Raw genomic sequence first — 22747 nt, 5'->3', positions numbered from 1 at the left:
TTTTGTCCATAAAATGCAAACAAATGTTATGGTGGAGTTGCCAAACAGGGAATGAGGGTAAATCTCAGCTATGGTGTGATGTGTTCAGAAAATATTTCCTACACGAGTGAAAAATCCAAACCAAAGGAACTCCATTATGTTTTGTCTAAAATCATCTATAGTAAGTCTAGTAACTGTTCTTAACCACATAAAATCCTTTTCTTTCTGTTTGATTTCTTTAATAATGTGCAAATGAACAAAGAAACCATGGTGCCGAATAGGAGGTGTCACCATCTCTCTGCACTGCTTTTACATATTGACACTAAACTTGGCAACATGCAACGTGACCTGACGTTAACAAACAAGCTCTGAATTCATTTGTAACTTGGCAGTGGTACTGAAAACAGGAACATTTTCAGCAACAGTTTGACATGGTGCCATTAAATTTAGCATATCTACTTGCGTGTAAACCCAAATGGTCCTCTTTTGCCATTTGTACCTCACTAAGAGGTGTGGTCAGAAAATGCTTGGCTTGCAGCTATAACCTCTCTTGTTAAGTGAAAATGCCCAGAACATAATTTCTGTAATGTAAACACATTTTTATACAACGGATTAATGGTAAAAACAAATGTTTTCCAACAAATATAAGTGGTCAAGTTTGCTTAAAATATCTAGTGATGTAAAAATAATCGAAATGTTAAGGCCCCTTATATGGCCTTTCACAATTATTAAGGATCTCTAATTTTCTGTAATAGGAGACTTTAAAAGGTCATGTCGACAAGGTGCTGTTTCAGAAAAGTCCAGAAAAAGCCTGAGGCAGAGACTTAAAGATGAAGGGAGAGCCTCTTAAAAACAGAGAGCCCGGCAGTGAAGAGAACCCACACAAGCATCCACTGAATGTGTGTATAAATTACTCTTTCAGGCCAGGGCTTTTCTAGGGAGGAGTGTCCCAGTGACAGCAGTCTACCACCAACACCGATACACAAAGACACACAGCAAAAAGCCCCTCAGTCACAGAGTACAAGAAAGGTATTCTTCTCACTCAAAGCATCCATCATCACCAAGCTCTCCGTTTACCTCAGCCAACCTGATGGCAGTGCCAAGTCTCAGGACCATCTACATCACCCGTGCCAAAGTACCAACAACTTGGACATTTCCACACTGATCTGAGACCAGTCAACTAGAATCAGTTTTTAATCTAAATCTCATTAAAAAAACATAGTAAATCTCTGTACTGAGAATTTACTGTAATGCAATTGTTTTCAGAAATTTCAAAGAAAAGTGTTTTTTAAAAAAAATGTGAAAGAAAGAAACAATAATAAACATAGTTGTCAAAGATATACATTCTATCTATTATTTTACAAAACCAAATCTAAATTAAACACATTTAATACAATGATTTATTTCTGCTAATATAATAGGTATTTAATAAGAATCTTCCCATATCAACAATAACATTTATGGTATTGCTTTAATGTTGGGATTGCATTAAAGGTGGGACTTTTAAGGGATGTGATATTACATTATTACTGCAGTCCACCACCTTTTAGTTGCTATAGTTCACCATTTTGTTTAAGGCAGACCATCTGCACTCCGTGTGACCCAAATCCAGATCCAACATCTACCAGTCTTTTTATTTAACACCAATCTGTATTTGCTACACCTTTTAGTCACTGAATGGTTCAGCAGTTGTGAAAAAACCATACCTTCCATAAAGAGACATGATGCCGATCATTACTGCTCAGTTCCCAAAGGGAAATCTCTGTAGAAAGAGATCAACCACTAACACTAATAAAGAGCTTTCTGTTCCAACTGATGCCTGATCCAGGTAACTAATTAATAACCAGGTTTAGTATGTTCGGTAATTGTATTAGTGCTGTACTATTGTCTTCTAGGACTGAAATCTATTACCCATTTATTAGACAATGGGCAATAGTTAAAGGACACTATCTTACCAAAAGTATACGGACGCCTGACCATGAACATACAAATACAATATTCAGACCTTCCTCAAACCTTTAAAACAGAGTAAGAAGCACTTGATTTTAAAGAATGCTTTTGTATGCGGAATTATGATTTCCCTTCTCTGGAATTGAAAGGCATAGACATGTTCCAGCGTGACAACATTGATATGCGCCAAGCGAGGTTCATGGTTTGCCAAAGATAGTTTAAAGGCACCCAAGTGGTCTGAACAGAGCCCTTACCTCATCCCTGCTGAACACCTTTAGAACGAAATGCAATACCAAATATACCCCAAGCCTAGACACCTGACATCAGCGTCTGACCTCACTAATGCTCTAGTGGCTGAATTAATCCGATAATAATCTACAGATTGACATGGTGGTGACAGGAATCCAGGTCCCAGGTTCTGTATAGAGTTTTACATCTTTGCATCCCCTATATCAGCATGCATTTCCTCTACATTTTCTGATTTCCTTCCACCTCCAAAAAAATATGAATGCAGGGTTAAGAACAACGATAATCTGAAGTTAAGTACAGTGTGAAAAGTCTTAACACTAACCAAAGTACCAACAAGTCTAAAGGTATGACGTAGAAAGGCAGCTGCTACCCTGTTCCAACTAGTGGACTAGGCTGATTTGGCTGAAATGGTCTCAATGGTCATGCTGCTCTCACTGTTACCAATAATACTGGAGTAGGTGATACCAGAAGAAAAACAGGAATCTCAGATTGAAGATAAAGAAAAGTGCTTACTTGGCGTAACAGTTATCACTTTGAAGCCTGTGATCTAATCTCAAACTCCTCATAAAGCCTTGAAGATGTTTAATGGGTCACAATTTTCTCTTGCTACACAATTTCTGGCCATAACAATAAAATTTTGTATTTGTTATAGTTGCACTGACAGAACAGAGAGCCTTATAAACTGCAGGTCTTGGATTCAATCCTCACAGGGGCACTTGGAAGCTTTGCTGCAAATATCTGAGTGACAGAAATGAGTCAGCAGGAAGGAACCCATCACTGTGCCCTTGAGCAAAACACGTTGCCTATACAATGATTTGTCTTTCAGTAGTAACAACAAAATTACAAGCAGGACTTTAGGGATTGTTGTATCCCAACCAGTGTCATTATCGGTGAAGGCCAAAGGTGGAGTGCTTTCAAGTTTTAATAAAAACAGTCCACTTGGTAGTGCACTTAAGACTTTTAGACCTTAATATATAACAAGCACACAATATATAATGAACACAATCCCCAGACGATAGGGCCATATATTATGATTCATGTGCTATTTGAGGCTGCATTTATTACTACTGTGAGGTTGACGTTTTCTTTAAATTGAGAACATGAGAAGGTGCCTGTAGCCATCATGTCTGTAGCACATCACAGCTCACAAGCACTTCAGCAAACATGCTTTACCTTCATGTTCCAGCCAAAAGCACTGCTTAGACTTTTTCAGAGTAATAAAGTAGAGGTCTGTCATTTTGTGGTACACCTCTCCCGGTCTCTCCTTCCTTCTATGGCTAATAACCATCTGCCCACCACTAATTAGTGTCACATCATTTTAACTAAACAAACAGACCAAAAATAAACAGGTCTATATGTGACATTCCATCAGGATTTCAAGATCCATTAAAACTGAGATTATCAGCATGAATATATTCTGTGGAGGAAAAAAAAACAACAACATTGGTTTGTGCTAATGCTAAGTTTCAAAAAATCAGACTGCAGGAAGATCAGCGATATACAGGGACGATTATGGCGCTGATAAGTTTGAGTTTGAAGACTCTATGAGCATCAGAGCGTTTATGTCTGTACAGCTGGCTGCCTTGTCTGGGATTGTATGAGTCAAATAAATCACCTGCATCATGCAGCATAATTGTGACGAGAATCTTATATGATTCAACTATCAGAACTGACTTTAAAGATAAAGATGTCTCCACTCTTTCATTAGGTAGAGCTTAAGAGACACCTTCTGTTTGAGAAGATGCTTTCAGGTGGTTTTATTTGTTCTGGCCAGTGCAGGATTTGAGGCTCTGTGATTTTGTGTTGCGGTTCTGCTCCTGCCCCCGACATACCTATGTAGTGAGCTATGTAGTCAGTGTGTGGTAACACTATAGTCCCTGACTACCTGGTACAGGTGATGAAGAAACAAGAACAGGATCAAATTTGAACAGAAATCTATGACTTAAGACTTGCAGTCTGTGCGCTTGAGACAAACTGGTAACAGCTGTTTCAGGAACTGAAAGGTTATTGAATTTATTATAGAGTTGCACTGATGGAAATAAAAAAAAACTCTCTGTCTAGACATCTGACAGACACACAGAATGAAAGAATAGATAAAGAAAGGACAGAATAAAATGTTCCCCAAGGAAAAGTAACACAAGTACAAGTGCTTGGCCTTTATCACTCTTTTTCTAAAAGCAAAAGAAAGAGCGCCTACCTTTCTGAGAGTCTTTCCCCACGTTCGCTTTGGTCACGATGTAGTTTCTCGTCTGTCCCCCTCTCTTCCTGAATGAGAATGTGGTGTGGCTCGCCTGAAGGAGGTGGGATTGGGAAGAGAGAGAGAGAGAGAGAGAGAGAGAGAGAGAGAGAGAGAGAGAGAGAGAGAGAGAGAGAGAGTGAGCAAGCAGAAGAATCGAAAGCAGAGGAAGAGAAACATGAAACCAGCAATGACCCTTAAACAATCAATCCCCCTCCTTCTCTCTTTCCCGCTATTTTTCCCCTTCGAGTCTCCAGATCCCTCACAGGCTACAACAGTGGGGACAGACAGATTTGTTTCAGTCTAGATTGAAAGGAAAATGAGGAAATTTGATGAATGGGAAATATACAGACACAAAGACTGCGAGTATGAATATGACCCGTGAAATGGGCTTCCTTTTTTAAAATGCACGGGAAATTACAAGCAGGACTGCGGTGACTTTTATTATTCCCAACCTCAAGTTCTTCCAAAGTAAGCAGAGAGAAATTACCATTGCTGACTAAAAGAGAGAGAGAGAGAGAGAGCGAAAGAGAGAGAGAGAGAGAGAGAGAGAGAGAGAGAGAGAGAGAGAGAGAGAGAGAGAGAGAGAGACTAACACAGGTGAATGGATGTGATTGCTTAAGTCCATGGGAATGTTATGTGCTTGTCATGACACAATAGGTGACATTTAAAGTGAAGATCACAAGTCACTCCTTTACTCATGTTTTCCTTTTACAAGCCAAAACATGATTTTGCAACCACACAGGGGCTTAGTTAAAAAACAATCCAGAAAAAACATACCAGCTTGTTTTCTCTGTCAGGTTAAAATATGAGACTGGACAACTTATATGTTTACATCCCGCTCACGATGAAACAGCACTTTAGTATTTATATATGTTTAACAAGCCTTGATTTGCCAGTATAAATGTGAGGCTAACTCAATGCTCAACTCAACTCCTTGAGGTTGATGCTTCCTCCTGCAACCTGTGATGAGTTACCGACCAACGCTACCCCTGCTAGTGCCTGCTCAGTGAGGCATGAGGTCCTTTCCAGAACATTCTGGAGAAATGAGGTTAGAATGCAGTGAGGATCGCTCACTGTGAACTCTTAACTAACACAGAACTTGTCCCTACACCAAAACAAAAAACGATTACACTCAGAGAGAGGGAGAGAAAGTGAGAGAGAGAGAGAGAGAGATAGAGAGAGAGGGAGGGAGAGAGAGAGGGAGAGAGAGGGAGAGAGGGAAAGTGAGAGACAGAGAGAGAGAGAGAGAGAGAGAGAGAGAGAGAGAGAGAGTCTCTGTGCACTTTGCTCCTCTAGCACTTACAAAAATCTTCGATGTAACACTACTTGTATCCTCCTCTGCTTGCCATATCACACTGCTTGAATTTCCTCATTTGGAAGTGGCTTTGGATAAGAGCGTCTGCTAAATTAATGAATGTAAATGTAAATGTCATCCTCAGCAGTTTAATCCTGAGGCACGCGTGTGTGTTCTTACTGCTGAATACTGAATACTCTTAATCCGCTTGTTACCACACAGCCACAGGCTGGGGGCAGGCTTCCACATTTGTTTAGACGTCAAGGCCCACAGGGGTCAAAGGTTAAGTGTTGACAGGCCAAACAGTACCAAATTCATTCCACTGCAGGAAGCAATACACATCCTCGATGTGGCCCTGCAGATTCATTCGTCACTCTGCGTAGTGAGACATCTGCAAGAGTCGGAAGATGTTTTTATTCAGTGTGACACGCATGCAAATGAAAAGTTCTAGTGGAAAGTTATGTTCTGAATTAGGGGCATTTACATCTTTTCCTTCCTTTTCACTTTATTCATGATATCAATCTAAACCTACTGTTACACCTTCCTGCATTCGAGTTCTTGTGAATTTCTCACGAGATCGTGTTCATTTTGTGGGAATTAACTCCCATTTAATGCTGCTAGTCCATTAACACTACACTGCACATGAAGCTGCACAGCTGTCCTTGTCATAAATCATTTATTAAGGTTTAAACTGGTTTAAAACAGATGTGAAATAACTGGTGCAGCTCTTTCTTTCTGCATCTGCAGAAGGGACGCATGAGCTCATTAGTCTCCTTCGCTGTCTGTCTTCCTCCCTCTGCTACCTGATTCTGCTAGCGGAGCAGATCCTTAACCATGAACACAAAGACGTCTTTCTTTAGCCAGCGGACGCTCGGGTCTGCTCTGCCGAACAGTGTTGATATAGTGCTACAGCTACAGAGATAAACGCCTGAGGTAAAAGGAGAGGCGGGAAGCCAAAGAGTGAGAGAGACAGACAGAGACAGGGTGAGTAAGAGGGAGACAGATAGTGAGCAGGACAGAAAAAGAAAGTGCAACAGACAGAGTAAGACACAGCCAGTGAGAGAGTTGGAAAGATAGACAGAGACAGACAGTGTTTGAGAGAGACAGAGGGAGAAAGAGACATTCAGAGAGTGAGAGGGAGAAAAACAGATAGACCCACAGTGTGTGTGAGAGACAATCATAGAAAGAGACAGAGGAAGAAAGAAAGACAGACAGACAGTGTTTGTGAGCGACAGACAGACTTGTAGAGAGAGATAGACAGAGTTTGTGAAAGACAGACAGACAGGCAGGCAGGCAGGCACAGAGAGACACACAGAGTTTGTGAGAGACAGATAGACAGATAGGCAGAGAGAGATGGACAGACAGTGAGAGATAGACAAACAGGCAGAGAGAGGAGGACAGTGTTTGCGACAGACAGACAGGCAGGCAGACAGACAGGCAATGAGAGACAGACAGACAGTGTTTGTAAGAGACAGACAGACAGGCAATGAGAGACAGACAGACAGACAGACAGACAGTGTTTGTGAGAGACAGACAAACAGGCAATGAAAGTCAGACAGACACACAGACATAGAGAGACAGACAGTGTTTGTAATAGACAGACAGTAAGAGAAAGACTGACAGTGAGAGACAGACAAACAGGCAGAGACAGGAAGACAGTGTTTGTGACAGACAGGCAATGAGAGACAGACAGACAGACAGTGTTTGTGAGAGAATGACAGGCAGAGACTGACATACAAACAGGCAGATAGTGAGAGATGGACAGAAAGTGTTTATGAGAGTCAGACAGACAGGCAGGCGGTGAGTGACAGACAGTGTTTGTGACAGACAAACCGACAGGCAGACCGACAAAGAGACAGTGGGAAACAGACAGACAGACAGACAGACAAAGAGAATCAGATTGTCATGTTATCTTGTGTCACTGTTCCACAGAGACTATTTGACAAGTAAACTGACCTCTGATTATTAACCAGAACACGTCCTGAGAATTGAGAACTCACTGTACGACCCTTGAACATGAGCCGCCTGAAAACACTCCTCAATTGGCAGCAGCGCAAGCAAACCTGATCCTTACATTTCAGCATGCTAAGCTCTGCTCCAGAGTGCTGCTGAAGGCTAGTAAGTGTTTTGTACAGGTAGCTGTGTGCGAAACATCAACACGAGTGCAAGATGTGTGTCATTCCTAAGCTCAAAAAGAGCCCTGACATAGCAACGAGTGGCAGCCTTAAAGGATTTAAAGTGCCCCATATGCTGCATTAAGTTGAAGAAGAGCTCAGATTCCTTTCTGCTTATTTAAATAGCAACCCAGGACAGTGGGGATAGCCTTGGTGCTAACAGTGTCACTGAGGGCAGTGAGGGGACTCGGGGGTAAAGCAGCGGGTGGATGTCTGGGAGGCCTCTGAATCTCAGCACAGGATTACTCTAAAGCTGCTGATTAGACAAAGCCGGACAAAGTTTCGACTCCTTTACAGATACATCTTACAGCACAGCTGTAAATAAATAGTTATAGTAAGCATAGTAAAATAAATAAAACCTATACCTAACTTCTAAATCTATACTGTACGGTTTTAGGTTGTTATAAACCATGAAATCTGAGAGAAAAAAAAATCCTTCTGTGAAAATTTGCAAGCTAAAGGTTTAAATTATATTTCATGTATTATGGAAGTCAGCTTGGAAAGCAGCAGATCCACTGGCATTCAGATCACGGACATAACTACAGACATATGTGCTACTTGTACTGATGTGTGCGTGAGACATGTGTATCATATGCCTTTTAGCCCATGTACAGAAACCCACATTGTTCAAGTGAAACATTTACAGTAATCACTGCTTAATGTAACTATCACGACTTTTAAGTATTGTTTATAAAAATTCGGCCTATATAAATTGACCTTATGTTAGACTACTTTCAAACTAGATAACTGTTTTCTTCACATTTATATACATTCCAAGAGGGCATAAGAAATTTAGCCTTTTTTTCAAATGAGCAATTAAAACAAAAGTTAACGGAGTGACGGACAGAGAAATTTAATATTATAGGAAATTTAAACACCATTGCTTTTTCATCCCGTCTTTGAGGCAAGCTTAGAGACAGCCTTTTACACATGGATGTGTCACTGTAGTGTCATGTAGTTTTAATGACCTCCTGCAAATGATACAAAATGACCTACACTTTGGTGGTTCAAACACATTGTATCATCCTATTCGTCTTATTTAAATACTTAATTTGTACTTTAAATACTTTAATTCATTTTGTAAGAATAATATTTGCAATTGACAGAAAACTCTTTTGTCAGTCTGCACTTTGTATCCCACTTGTTGTGTGCTTAAATTGCTTTAACATGGGGAAGGGACCTTGATTTAAAGGTGTAGACACTAAAACTCTTGAAAAAATCTTTTTCTGAGAGTTCTACACAAGAAAACAGAAACAGGTTAGTAACCTCTGAGTAAAGGCTATGGCTGAATGACTGGCCTTGAAGTCGCATTTCGCTGCATTACAGTCAAGAGAAAATCTTCATCTTGCAATATGTTGTGCTCACTGCAATAAACTGACACACACAGCCTTATGTATTTTCTTCTGCAACATGATGTACTTGTGGGTAAAACAGCACGTGTGGGATGGCAATTCTTTTTCTTTTTCGTCTTGTGTAAAGTAGTTGCTCAGACATGGAATTGCTAACCTGTAGTCCTCGCCTCCCACACCACCTCTGGAGCTTAAGAAAACCTGGGGTGAATTAAATCCTGCTAATGCAAGAGGCAGAGATGGAGGACAAAGACGAAGATGATGCAAGGCTACATATATTTGTGCCTGTGAGTCCAGACAATAACGGAGAGTTGATAAAATCCTGTACACCTTATACACCTTTCCCGTTTCATGATATTTTTTTAGAACTTGCCATTGTTGGCAAATAGGATGCCAATGTATGTCTGTATATATGATGCACAACTATAAAAAGTTAATGCTAAAGTTTCTGCTAACGTAAAATAAACATGAAAAATAAATAGCATTCAATCTCTCATCCTAGCCACTATACCTTATATTTCTAGCCTACTGTTGTTATTTACTTATTCTTTTATCTTATCTGCAGGGTGCAAAGCTCCATGACTGTTGGCACAGTAGAAGTAAATAGCAAGCCTCCTGGCACGTGATAGTATAGCAGCACAGAGCACAGAAAACATAGATACCATGTGACCTTCTACTTAGCACACTACAGTGGAGCAGATCACGGACAAGACTTAAAGAGCCCCCAGTGATCTCTGCATAGCTGTTATTGATTAGGTTTTCAGATACTGAATCAGAACCATGATTATTTTCATGTTCACAAGTTAACAATGCCATATACTGTATAATACAGCCTGAGCTTTTTTCCTACCAAATTTTCCTCCAATTTGTTCACCTGCCAATGCATTAGCACCAACCATCATATAATAGCACCTACAAATAATGTTGGACAACACTGACATATACCTCCTTTAAGACGTGTTGCTTCACCAGGCAGCATAACACAGTGTTAAAAAGAGATGCCCATTGACTGGCTAGTAAAAACAGTATGCCATCCCTAATACCAAGATAGGGATGCAGGCCCAATTTTCCTCCCTCGACTCACAGACTTCTTTAAGACTTCTTTAAGTCTCCGGGACTCAGCAAAGTATTTACATTTATGCCATAAAGCAAACGCTCTTATCCAGAGCAACTTATGTAAGTGCTTTAAAGTCTCCATCAATAAATACATCCTGATACTGGCTCACCTGATCACGGACTAAAAATAGCACCAAACTAAAAACCACCAGTCTAAAAACTGTGTTTAGACATCTAGGGGATGTTTGTTTCACCTCCTTGGTGTCAGGACAGTCTTGAAACTTAACACATGCCTTCCTTCAAAATTTAAATTCAAATTTCATTTGTCAGGTAAACAATCATATACAGTAAGACATGAAGTGAAATGCTTTTTACACATGATAAACAGCAGAAACACACTCGTGAGGGATGCTAAAAATCTCTAAACGCAACAGCTAAGATATTATCTGTAGCTAAACAGATGGCCAGTGAGCGGAGCAAACTATACATTTACACTTTACCTCATTTTAGTTCAAACCATGAATTATAAATATGACCCTATTCAAAGCAATTCATTCCAATCTTTTTCCCACAGTTACTATTTTCCCACAGAAACAATCCCCCTTAAAGTAACTACATGCATAATTACATTCTGACGCTTTTCTTGATCAGATTTCACAGCTATTACTTCAGGCTTGTGAAAGCTTGTTAGAATTCTATCACACATTTAAAATATTGGCATAAAACTGTGTAAAACTGCATGACATTAAAACACGACAACAGAGAAAGTTCTATCCTTGTTAACCAGTTACGCAGCATGGTATCCACCACTGAGTCCAGATCTACCAATTGCTTATTTTGCGGAAAAGAAAAGTGTGGTTATTTAAAATATGCTAATTTAATTAAAAAGTTTTGAAGACACATTTATTTTCTGAAATAATAAAGTGGACTTTTTCTTGCACTTGCAATTTTGGGGCCACTGAATTGTGAAAAATACATTTTTATGAGTAAACCTAGAAACATGGCTTTAGCCTAAAGCAAGACAGAGTATTCTGTAATACATTTTGCACAGTAATTTCTGCTAATGACATGATTACAAAATTAAGTGCATTAAGGTGCAATTAGGCAAGAATTTTTCCCCAAGATTAGCTCTCTAGGGTTAGGTAGGTGGGTTAGACATTCGAGTCCACTTATATGTTTACAAAGCTCCGCCTCAGGACCTACAGTGGCCTACATTCTGGAAAAGGGTTAACTGGAGTGTACTAGTAAAAAGAAAGACCCACTCTATAACTCACCGGCTTTTAAAAAGAAGCTGGAGCAGGTCCGCTGTTGACCTACACCAGAAGGACAGACGTTCTGCAGAAGAACTGTCACAATGATGGAAAGGTCTTCATTTGTTGCAAGCAATCCATTTGCTATAATGGTCCTAAAGACGTGAGATCAGGAAACCTTTCTCACGGCCTCAAAGAGAGACAGTGGTAAATTAACAGTGCTTAGGAAGCGCTAAGTGAGAGATGAAATACAGAGAAACACAGGCTCTGTGTGGTAAGTGAGCAGACAACTAGGTCTCCTAGTGACAACACGTCAGCTTCTGTTAAAGGGAGAAGCGAAGGACAACAAGAAGTCCAAAATCAAGGCAGATAGAACAAGTTTGTTTGGCTGATGAAGAAAAGAAGGAGGCACAAGGGATGTATGTAGTAAACCAGCTGCCATTAGCTGAGGCTTAATGGCTCTTTTTTATTAGGTGGCCTTTTGCATGTTGTAGATATTTTATTTCTCAGAAGAGTCAGATAAACCCAGAGAGGACATTAGTACCAGCATAAATAAGAAGCACTCTCTCATGATAATTTACGGTAGACAAATGTTTGGCTGAGTGAGTGGGAAATGAGTATTAAACATTAATGTGATTACATCCTTCCTGTTTTTCTGACACATTTGAATGTGCTGGTTATACATTTAGATTGAAAAACAGAGGGTGCACCCTGCGGCATCAACATCATCTCTCTCTCTCTCTCTCTCTCTCTCTCTCTCTCTCTCTCTCTCTCTCTCTCTCTCTCTCTCGGGTCAGTGTAACAGACAGAATGACATTTTCAGCATAGTAAAAATCTTAAAGAGGACTTCATTTGGAAAGATTAAAAGGCTAAGCATGGTATCAGAAGTAGGTCAGTGATAATCAGGTTTGGTCCTTAGTGATATAGAGAATAAACGTTACTGCCTCAATCGCCATCTAGAGTAAGTGCCTTTTTACTGCAGCTTCAACTGGTTCTCAAAGTAGAGCTGAGCTTAACATGAAGCCACTTCCCTTGTGACATATTAATGAAGCCATGTATACAGCCTTAATGGAGCATTTACATCCACAGACTTGGTGTTTAAGAATGGGACTTCTACAATATTGGCCTTTATTGATCAATATAGATACAAACAAATAACTAATTAAAGGCTTGAATTAAATCATATATCTGGAATGAATTTTTGGGTTAATCATCTGATTAAAATAAGAGAAATGCTACTGTACACAGTAAAATACGTGTTATGTCGGTTTGATAAAACGAAGGATGCTGATCTGTGTGTACAAGCCAACATGCTTAGCTGACCCTAGGGACCCTACAGGAGATTCAGGCCATGCCATGTTTAGAATGGAATGGATATTTAGAGACAGTAGGCGAGACAGTTAATACAATTAAACCTAGCACTATCCTGTGTGAACTTTATAAATGTTAGATGAGTCCCTCTGTTTAAATAAGAACAGAACAATGCATTCAGAAAACACAGCTAACTAACAACTAGTTCTTTTCCAATTCTGAGCCATTTTGAGTAACACAAGAATAAAGAACAGTGCGTCGTCATTTTGATACAAGAGAAGCACCATCGCCTGAGGTGACAAATGTGTCATATAGCTCGGGTTTCAGAAGTAAGATCCAAAACACTGCCTCTGTAACACTGCGGAGAAAATAAAAGTTATTTTATGCTTTTATGCAGCTTTGTTTCATGCTACTTTGAACCTAAAAGATAAATTACATACCTCCTTAGACCTTGCACCTTCAGTCTGTGCTGATTCTACTGTAAGGATGAAATATGTGGAAACGTTGGGTTACTCCCCGGTAACCCCCGGTTCTTTGATAACAGAGTGAGGTGTTTCACTATGGGAATCGCTTTGTGCGTGACCAACTACGGAAGCTCTTATGACACCACGTCTGTCTTTGACAGACAGGTCGACCTGCGACCAGACTCCGCCCTGTCTTTATCAGCCAGGTCGACCCCTGTCTACGTCATTAACGAGATTTCTTCCCGTCCAAGTGCAAGGAGGGAAGTGCTGGTGAAACACCTCACTCTGTTATCAAAGAACCGGGGATTACGTTAAGTAACCCAACGTTTTTTTTTCTAACTTCGCTCGGTGTTTCACTATGGGAAATATAGACAGCTCCCGGATTGCAACCACATTACTGTTTCCAAATGGGTACAGTAGTCCCGGCACCCAGCACTGCGTGTGCTAAGGACGGTTCCGCAACGTCTAGCCTATAGAATCGCACAAACGTATGCTACGTTGCCCAACTCGCCGTCGAGCAAATGTCCAGAACGGAAACCAAACCTTGGGCACAAAAGCAGGGTTAGGACGAAAAGTGACTTTATTGAGCCCCAGAGCGAATTGTAAGCAAGACGGGCTAACCGACAAAGCATGTAAATCACTCACACGCTTGGCTGTCACCAAAGCCAGGAGCATTGCCGTCTTAAGAGAGAGATACTTAAGACTCACTGCCTCTATCGGCTCGAAAGGATCTCGAGACAAGGCTTCTAAGATGATGGGCAAATCCCACAAAGGAACCAACCGCCTAGACACCGGCCGTAAGCGGCGCCCCCCTTCATAAAACGACTTATTAAAGGGTGCTGGCCTGCCGACTTGTCACCAAAACCTACATGGCAGGCTGAAATAGCTGCCAGGTACACCTTAATGGTGGAGAAAGCCTTCCTTTTATCAAGCAGATCTTGGAGGAAGCATAATATATCCCTAACAGAGCACTGAAAAGGGATAATCACTTTTCGCCCACACCATTCTTCAAACACACGCCATTTATTGCTATAAAGAGCGCGGGTAGAGGCTCTCGCACTCTGTATAGTATGTATAACTGACGAGGGCAAGGCCGCCACATTCAGATTCCACCTCTTACGGGCCAAGCCCAAAGGGCTAACATGTCCGGATGAGGATGGTAAATCTCCCCTCCCGCCTGAGACAAAAGGTCCCTCCGTGGGGGGAGGGGTCACGGCTGCCCCGACAATAGTTGGACTATCTCCGCCACCCAATGTCGGGATGGCCTGTGTGGGGCTATCAGAATCAATGACAGGCACTGCTCCCTCACTCTGGCTAAAGTGGGGGAGATTAAGCTCAGAGGGGGAAATGCATACAGAAGCACGTCCGACCACCGATGGGCCAGAGCAATAACACCCAACGGTGCATTTTCGTCCACCAGAGAGAAATACAGAGGGCAATGAGCGTTTTCTCGTGACCTGACCGTACCTCTGCCATACCTGGCTCACCACCTGAGGATGGAGTTTCCACTCCCCGTAAAGGGGATTCCCCCTGGACAGTAAGTCTGCCCCTCTGTTCAAGATCCCCGGAACGTGAGTCACCCGGAGAGACAGAAGCCGTGTGTTGCTCCACACGATCAGCTTTGTCGCCAACCGATGCAGCCGAAGGGAGCGTGTGCCCCCCTGACGGTTGATGTAAGCAACCACTGTGGTGTTATCTGTTTTCACTAAAACATGCCGACCACTGAGGAAACTCAGAAAATGTTTCAGTGCCAGCCACACCGCCAATAGCTCCAAATAATTTATATGTTCGTGCATCAGCTGTGGCGGCCACGCGCCGTTCACAGCCCTGCCCATTAGGGTTGCTCCCCAACCCTTTAAGGACGCGTCCGTTGTCATAGTTACTCTCGATGACACCGCCCCCAAGGGAATCGACCCGATCTGAGCGTCCCAGGGGCTTTCCAGTGTCTGTGCGCTTCGACGCACGCATGATTGACTCTCACCGGTCGGCTGAGATGCCGGCGAGAGCACAGACGCAAGCGCGCGATCCAGCGCTGAAAATCCCTCATTTTGAGCAGCCCCAAACGCACCACCGCGACCACCGAAGCCATAAGCCCCAGCATCCGTAAGCACAGCTTGTACGAGACCATTCGTCCCCTCTGAAAACGAGCGAGACATTGTGTGAAAGACGTGTGACTCGATACGACAGGGAGTCCAAGTTGAGCCCTAAATACTCTGTATGTTGAGAGGGCACCAGCCGGCTCTTCATCATATTTATCCTGAAACCCAGGTCTCTGAGGTGATTCAGGACAATTTCTGCGTCTTTTATGGCTTGCCCCCTCGACGACGAGCATATCAGATAATCGTCTATGTAAGACAATATCCTTATGCCCTTGTCCCTCAACGAGAACAGGGCTGCCTCCACACATTTGGTAAAAACCCTCGGAGCTAACGACAGCCCGAACGGTATAGTCTGAAATTCGTATGCTGTGCCCCGGTATGCAAACCTGAGGAATTTCCTGTGAGAGGGATAAATATCTATGTGAAAATACGCGTCCGCCAGATCTATCGTCACAAACCAATCGCCCGGACGAATCGATCGACACAGCACCTTGTGTGTCAGCATCTTGAATGAATACTTTCTGCGGTGCCTGTTTAATACACGCAGATCCAAAATGGGACAAAGGGTTGCGCCGCCCTTCTTTGGAACTACGAAATAACGGGAATAGAAGCCCTGACGGCTCTCCCCCCCGTGTACCACTCTGATTGCCCGCTTGTGCAGGAGGGTTTCAATTTCGGCCGTCAACACACGAGCCGATTCTCCCTCGGCCACCGACATGATCAGCCCGTTGAAACGAGGCGGTTTCATGGCAAATTGGAACCTGTATCCCCGTGAAACTGTTGCTAAAACCCACGGGTGAACCACGCATGCGCGCCAGCTGGCTACGCGGGTCGAGAGAAAGCCCCCGTACACTTCCGCCCCGCCAACGTCGCGCAGTGATGACGTCATCACATGCGCCGAGCGGGCTCCCACTGACGGGGAAGTGAGCACTGCCCCCAGCGGTGGGACTTGGGGAGCGCCTTTCATGTCTTTGCATTTTCCGGGATTTTTCAAACATATCGCCCTCGGCTGTTTGCCTGGCTGCGATAGTGCGACATTTATTGTCATGTGTCTTGAACTTGGGGAGCATATCACCCTCAGCCCGTGGCTTGCTGCGATAATGCATGTTTTAATGTCAATTCCCCTGTGTGTGTGAGTGCTTGGTGACACTGCACATGGCTCTGACCTCCCTCTCTTCGCTGAACTGGAGAAGAGCGAACATAATGAGCCCCTAACAAACTCAGAACAGAAGAGCTGAACTCCCGCCTTCTTCTCTTCCCGGGCGGAGAGAGAAGGACCGGGGAAAAACTGTGTGTCAGGTCGCACGCTTCTTCTTCCTTTCCTCGGGGTGGGGCGGACGGTTCCTAGCCGCCACAGCCACAAAAGAATGCTTTCCCCAAGGTCCGGAGCCATCCGGACGCAGTCGCTGACCGACCTGTCCGCTGTGAGCAGGTCTCACAGCTCTCGCGGTCATCGGCCTCCCTCTCGATGCTGCGGCTGCTGCGAAGCCCTGCCGCGTAGGCTGAGAAGGTGGTCGCGCCGCCTGCTTGCGTGGCAAACAGAGGTGAAAAGCCTCATCCTCCTGTTTCCTGAGGGTGCTGGTTTCTCTCATTTTCTCGAGAGCGGGCCCGAATAAGCCCTTAGTCGGGTAGTAAGGGGCATCCATCACCTCCGCCTTCTGAGCGTCGCCCAGGCCTGACAGGTTTAACCACAGCGCTCTCTCACTTGACACGGTCAGGCCCATGACGTGGCCGCAGCCCTGAACCGCACCGCGTGAGGAGCGCAAAATCAGGTTGTTCACAACACAGATTTCATCCCAGAGTGCCGGGTTCGGTACACCTGAGTCCAACTGCCGCCCCATCTCCTCCAAAATCTCCGCTTGATATGCCGACAGTAAAGTCACAGCATCTCTCAATCTCTCACGGCACCCTCAGCAGCTTTGGCGGCTGGCCAGGCCAGGCCCAGCTTCGTCGCGGCCCGTTTGCACACTTCGTGCAGGCTGATGTCAGCAGGGGGGGCCAAATCGGTCGTGCTAGGCGATCTAGACTGTTGAACTGGGAAGGGGGAATTGTCTTCCTCCTCTTCGTCGTCCATGCCTAGATCGAGGAGGTAAATCGCGGGGGTAATTGCCGGATGGGCCATATCTGTCGAGGCAGCTTCAGACAGGCAAGGGTCCTGCTGGTTAGCCACCGACACTTTCAGCCTCCTTTCCAAGATTTTCACTGGCAATGACGCACAGTGAGTGCATGTCTGCGGGTCCGCTAGCGACGTCTGAGCGTGCTTCGGGCCCATACACACAATGCACATAGGATGAGGGTCCCTGCCCGAGATGGTAGCTCCACATGATGATGGACACGGACGGGATACAGCCTCCCTAGTCTTCAACTCATGCCCTTTGGCGGGGGTAATTGCCGTCGACATAGCGCAGTCCAAAGACTCGTCACAACACGTTAGCCTATTAGACTTTGGATTAAAATCTCCAGCAGGTCCGCCTTGACGCGTAGACCGAAGCAAATTAGATGCTCCCTACCGCTGTAACTAAACACGCTGCAGGAGGTAAGAATAGCTCGCCACGACGCGGAAGCTATTCCAGATGTAGGGTTGTCACTCACCGCAATCCCTCTACTGATGTCACGGTCGGCGACGGAGTCCAATAACGGCTCATCTAATGAACAGTTAAGCGAGATAAGCAAGTCAGGATGCGCTGAGAGAGCTTGCTGCAGTCTCCCATGGGAAGAAAGCGCGAATGACGTAGACAGGGGTCAAAGACAGACGCGGTGTCATAAGAGCTTCCGTAGTTGGTCACGCCCAAAGCGATTCCCATAGTGAAACACCGAGCGAAGTTAGAAAAAGAACTTGCATTTCACACATCAACAATCAGGAAATCTATTGATAGTGCTCTTTCACAAAGAACCTGCCCCCCTTTCCAGAAATTGTCTGTACTTGTGAAGTGACCAACTGCTCCAAAATACAAAGAGTACATGGCTTACATGGTGACACAATCACACTATAACCAATAATAAGAGCTCTTTAGTAGCTTTTGAATGACACCAGCCTTGTGCCTTTAACATCTCAGATGCTAATACAGAGTTCAGAGACTGTGTATCCATCAGATATTTGGAAGAATTGATCCATTTCTATCTTTATATGCAATAGACGGTAAATTAGAAGTTGTGACAAACTCAATGGAACAGTCAGAGTAGAATGCATAGGTGGTTTATTTCAAAAACCCAGAGCAGACAGTATGAAAAGTCAGGCATAATCACAGTGGAAAACACAGACAAGCAGAGAGTTCAAAACCAGGAATAGCAGTCAGGGATGACAAAGCTGCAAAATCACAAAACACAAGCAAGATATATCTAGTAAACAGGCAATGGTCAAACAGGAAAAACACAACGGGACAATAGTAAACAAACAATGGCTTGGTAAGTAGCTGGCCTTACAATACTTTGCCTATAAACTGCTAAACACACTGGTTTAAGAGTCCTTCATGGTGGGAAATTACCCAGAAGTGATTAAAAACTCTGATGAGAGCTCCCTCTGTCAGCCGGAGGGGGGAATGTCAGGTGGTGTTGTGATAGTCGTACATTTTGTTTATCGTACTAAAACTAAACCGGAGCAAAATGCACATTGTTTTGCATTGTTTCACAATTCAGAAATTTTAAATGAGTCTATTCAGTTAATATTTATTGCAATTTATTAAAATTGTATTAAAAAAATATTAAGAGAATTGTATTGAAGCAATCTGTAAAGCAAATATCATCATGCTAATAGAATTGTTATTGGAGTGTAGGTTTACACCCATAAATTCCACACTTATCACATTCACACAGTCTAAGAAAGCAAAAAATATGTATTTTATTCCCATTTTCTCCTATAGTCTCCTACAGCATCATTCAACAACCAACTACGGAGGGAGGAGTATAACTTGTGACAAGTGATCTGAAGCCACCCACAACATCTTTTAGAACAGGTTCTGGAGGAAAGCCTTCTCTGTACTTTTCTGAATGCATGAGCTCACAGACAGCCATGATTGACTAGTGTCAGCGTGATTGACAGGGGAGAAAGTGAGAGTATGCCATCCCTCCCTTGACTCACGAGCATGAATGACTTAGGCATTATGGTATTCAAACTATCAATCTCCTAAAGGAGGGAATGTTTTACTTTAGACGTGTCACTTTATCACTTGTATCTCACACAGTATAAACAGATGTGTTCCAAACCATATTTGACATATTGCTCTGACAAAAGCAAAAGTCTTTTACCAGCTATAGTATGTAAAGTACTGTTATTAATTAATTCTTGGCAGTGCAAATATATGTTATAGTAGTAAAGTAAAAATGCTATCTCTACTTGGGGCTCTGGGGTAATAAATCTTGACATGGCTGTACATTTACACCCTCTGCAATGAAGCTGATTTGTTAAGATTCACCAGAAAAAAAACCCCAAAGGATAGACATTTCTTCATGTATGAAGATATAAATGAAATGCTTAGACAACCCATCAGGGCAGCTATTAAATGATAAAACTGAGTATTCATGATTCCAAGCTTTATTCTGAGTATGTGAGTACATTTATATGCCAGGATCTCAATGGGGGAATCTATAAGCTGAAAAAAAGGGAGAACGAGATACTAGAGTAATGCAAGGCATTGCATCTACTGTACTCTGTCACCCAAGGAGCACAGGTTTCAAGTTCTTCCCATCACTCCTCTAGCATTTTTTTTCCTCTTAAGGCTGCTCCCTGTTCCTGGTCCCCACAGTGGATCACGTGGTCTTTGGTACAGGTTTTTACACCGGCTGCCCTTCCTGACACAATCCTCCCATTTTTATTGGGAGTGAGAGTTAACTCTTCGGTTGCTGGGTTAGCGCCCTGCTTGGGAATTGAACCCGGACCGAGGTAATGAGAGAGCAGGATCCTGCGGCTGGACCACCTGGGGGCTAGCATCACTCCTCTAGCAATTTCACATGCTGAGGATGTGTAAGCAAATAACTTCACAATGACTGCCTAAGATTCCACTGTCTGCATAATGGAAAGATGAATCATTTTGGTTTATTTGCTATTTAGTTCAGTTTGATACTGCACATAAATGTATGCACCAGTTGCCAGACAAAACCTAAACAAACGTTCACCAAGTGGATGCAGAAATATGACAAAAGAAATCACCTGAAACTAGTTTAAAACATGTCCTTTTTTGGGTCAATGTTCAGTCCTTTGGCATGTGACTGCTTACTTTAGCATCTCTCACATACAAAAAAGGAAAAGAAAAATGCTGCAACCCAAATATATGACACGTCCTACAGTCGAAGTCTAATTGCTTTTTATCAAACCGTGCAAGAACTCACTTGGAAGTAGACTTGCTCAGATGCTCTCAGCTCAGATGTTTTAGTCAGATGCTGTGTTCTCACCTGCCCAAGCACACCAGCGTTCCATATACACAGAGTAAATGCTGCACAGGTGTGTGAAAGCACCCTTAGTGTTCACTTTTTCTGTATGCCACATCCTTCTGTGTGAAAGCTTCAAAATACTCCAAACACCTTCAAGCACAAAGCCATTCAGCCATTCATTAGCTTTTTTTTTGTCATCTGTGGAAAACAAGCTCACCCTGCTTTTCAAGTAGGGCCTCAGACATCAACATCCTGTTTTTATCACAAAAATACAAATGTAAATAGTTTGTACTGTGGACGTAATGAGCTACAAGAAGTGGGGCATTAGTCTAATGTGATTAGTCAGTGTGTACTGTCTTGGATCATAAGACCCCCTACTATGGAATACAAAAGACCAAATCCTGCTGAACGACCAAACAGAACACACACACACACACACACACACACACACACACACACACACACACACACACACACACACACACACACACCATCACTTATTTATAGCTGAGCTTCCATGTTCAGTCCAGTTAGTTATATGAACACCTTGCACACCTTCTATTTAATTAAACAGAGCTTTTAAGGCTTGTGGTCTCTATCGATAATCGATACTCTGGAGCAAATGAAACAACATGACAATACGTGAATGTAATCTACAGCAAGAAATGCTTAGCAGGAAAAAAGCAATAAAAGGAAGTTGAAGGATCTATGTATATAATTAAGTCAATGAGTAAATGTGAAAAACATCAAGCAGTTTTGGATTAAAAAAAAAATATATATATATATATATATATATATATATATATATATATATATATATATATATATACACACGTGTATATATATATATGTATATATATATATATATATATATATATATATATATATATATATATATATATATATATACACGTGTATATATATATATATATATATATATATATATATATATATATATATATATATATATATATATATAGCATTAGTTCTTGTATTTAGTGTCAAAACAAACAGTAGCTAATCTCTAATCTACTTTGAGGCAATGCGTAATAAATCCATACGCTATTGGTCACTTTGTTTATTACTTCTAAATGTAATGTCAATTATTCCATTTGCAGTAGTAATCCCCTTAGAAGTGCTCTAAATATCACAATTGAGACAAGAAAAAAAAAATCATGTGCCATGTGGCGAAAACAATGCTCCATGAAGGCAAGGAGATGAAGCATAACAAAAGCATTGAGGGCTTTGTGTGGAGGAGGGTCTCTGAGGAGGGCAGGTGCCTGGAAATAGACCCATTATCTGCCTCCGCTGAGGCTGAGCACTAAAGACCTCCCCCACCCATCTATAATCCATCCATCCTCTCTCTGCTTCAGCTCCACTTCTACTGTCTCTGAGAACAACAAACAAAGCCAAGACTCTTTATTGTCGGAAATCAAGTTATATCCTTTGATTTCTTCAGTATGCTTGGCTAACGGTATTCTACACATTCTACACAGAGTAAATAGCTGATGATGCATTTAGTGTTGATATATAATACTAAAAATAATCATTTATTTATTTGTTTAATTCTTTTTTGCATTTTCATCATACACCTACGAGGAATGTCTCAGTGACACTGTACAAAAAAGAAAGAAAGAAAGAAAGAAAGAAAGAAAGAAAGAAAGAAAGAAAGAAAGAAAGAAAGAAAGAAAGAACCAAAAATATCGAGAAGACTGATATAACGCAGTAATATTAGGTGTAAAATCTGGCAGCTGACCATTACAATTAAAACCAATGTGGATTACAACATCTTATCTACTGCAAATTAAACTATAAATCCTGAACGAGGGAATGGTTTTAAACACATTGACATGCATATAATCTAGCTTAACTATAAAAGAATAAGAGCAGTAATCTGATTAATAATAAGGACTATAATAAGCAACTTACTGTTGGATTTCTAAGAAAAAATAAACACTGCAATTAA

The 22747-nt window shown here is 42.2% G+C and overlaps 1 protein-coding gene and 1 pseudogene across 2 annotated transcripts in view; both read right to left on the bottom strand.

Annotated features, from left to right (window-relative positions):
- The window catches only part of plekha6 (pleckstrin homology domain containing, family A member 6), a 95194-nt gene that overhangs the window by 62718 nt on the left and 9729 nt on the right, over nt 1-22747 (bottom strand). For both annotated transcript variants that reach the window (XM_027144321.2, XM_027144322.2), the window contains exon 2: nt 4376-4469. The gene's annotated coding sequence lies outside the window, so the exon portion shown is untranslated. The remainder of the gene's footprint in view (nt 1-4375; nt 4470-22747) is intronic.
- LOC113641551 lies at nt 13781-15481 on the bottom strand (annotated as a pseudogene).

The sequence above is a fragment of the Tachysurus fulvidraco genome, chromosome 2, assembly GCF_022655615.1.
Source record: "Tachysurus fulvidraco isolate hzauxx_2018 chromosome 2, HZAU_PFXX_2.0, whole genome shotgun sequence".
Lineage (NCBI taxonomy): Eukaryota > Metazoa > Chordata > Actinopteri > Siluriformes > Bagridae > Tachysurus > Tachysurus fulvidraco.
This window is presented reverse-complemented; position numbering and strand designations above follow the sequence as displayed.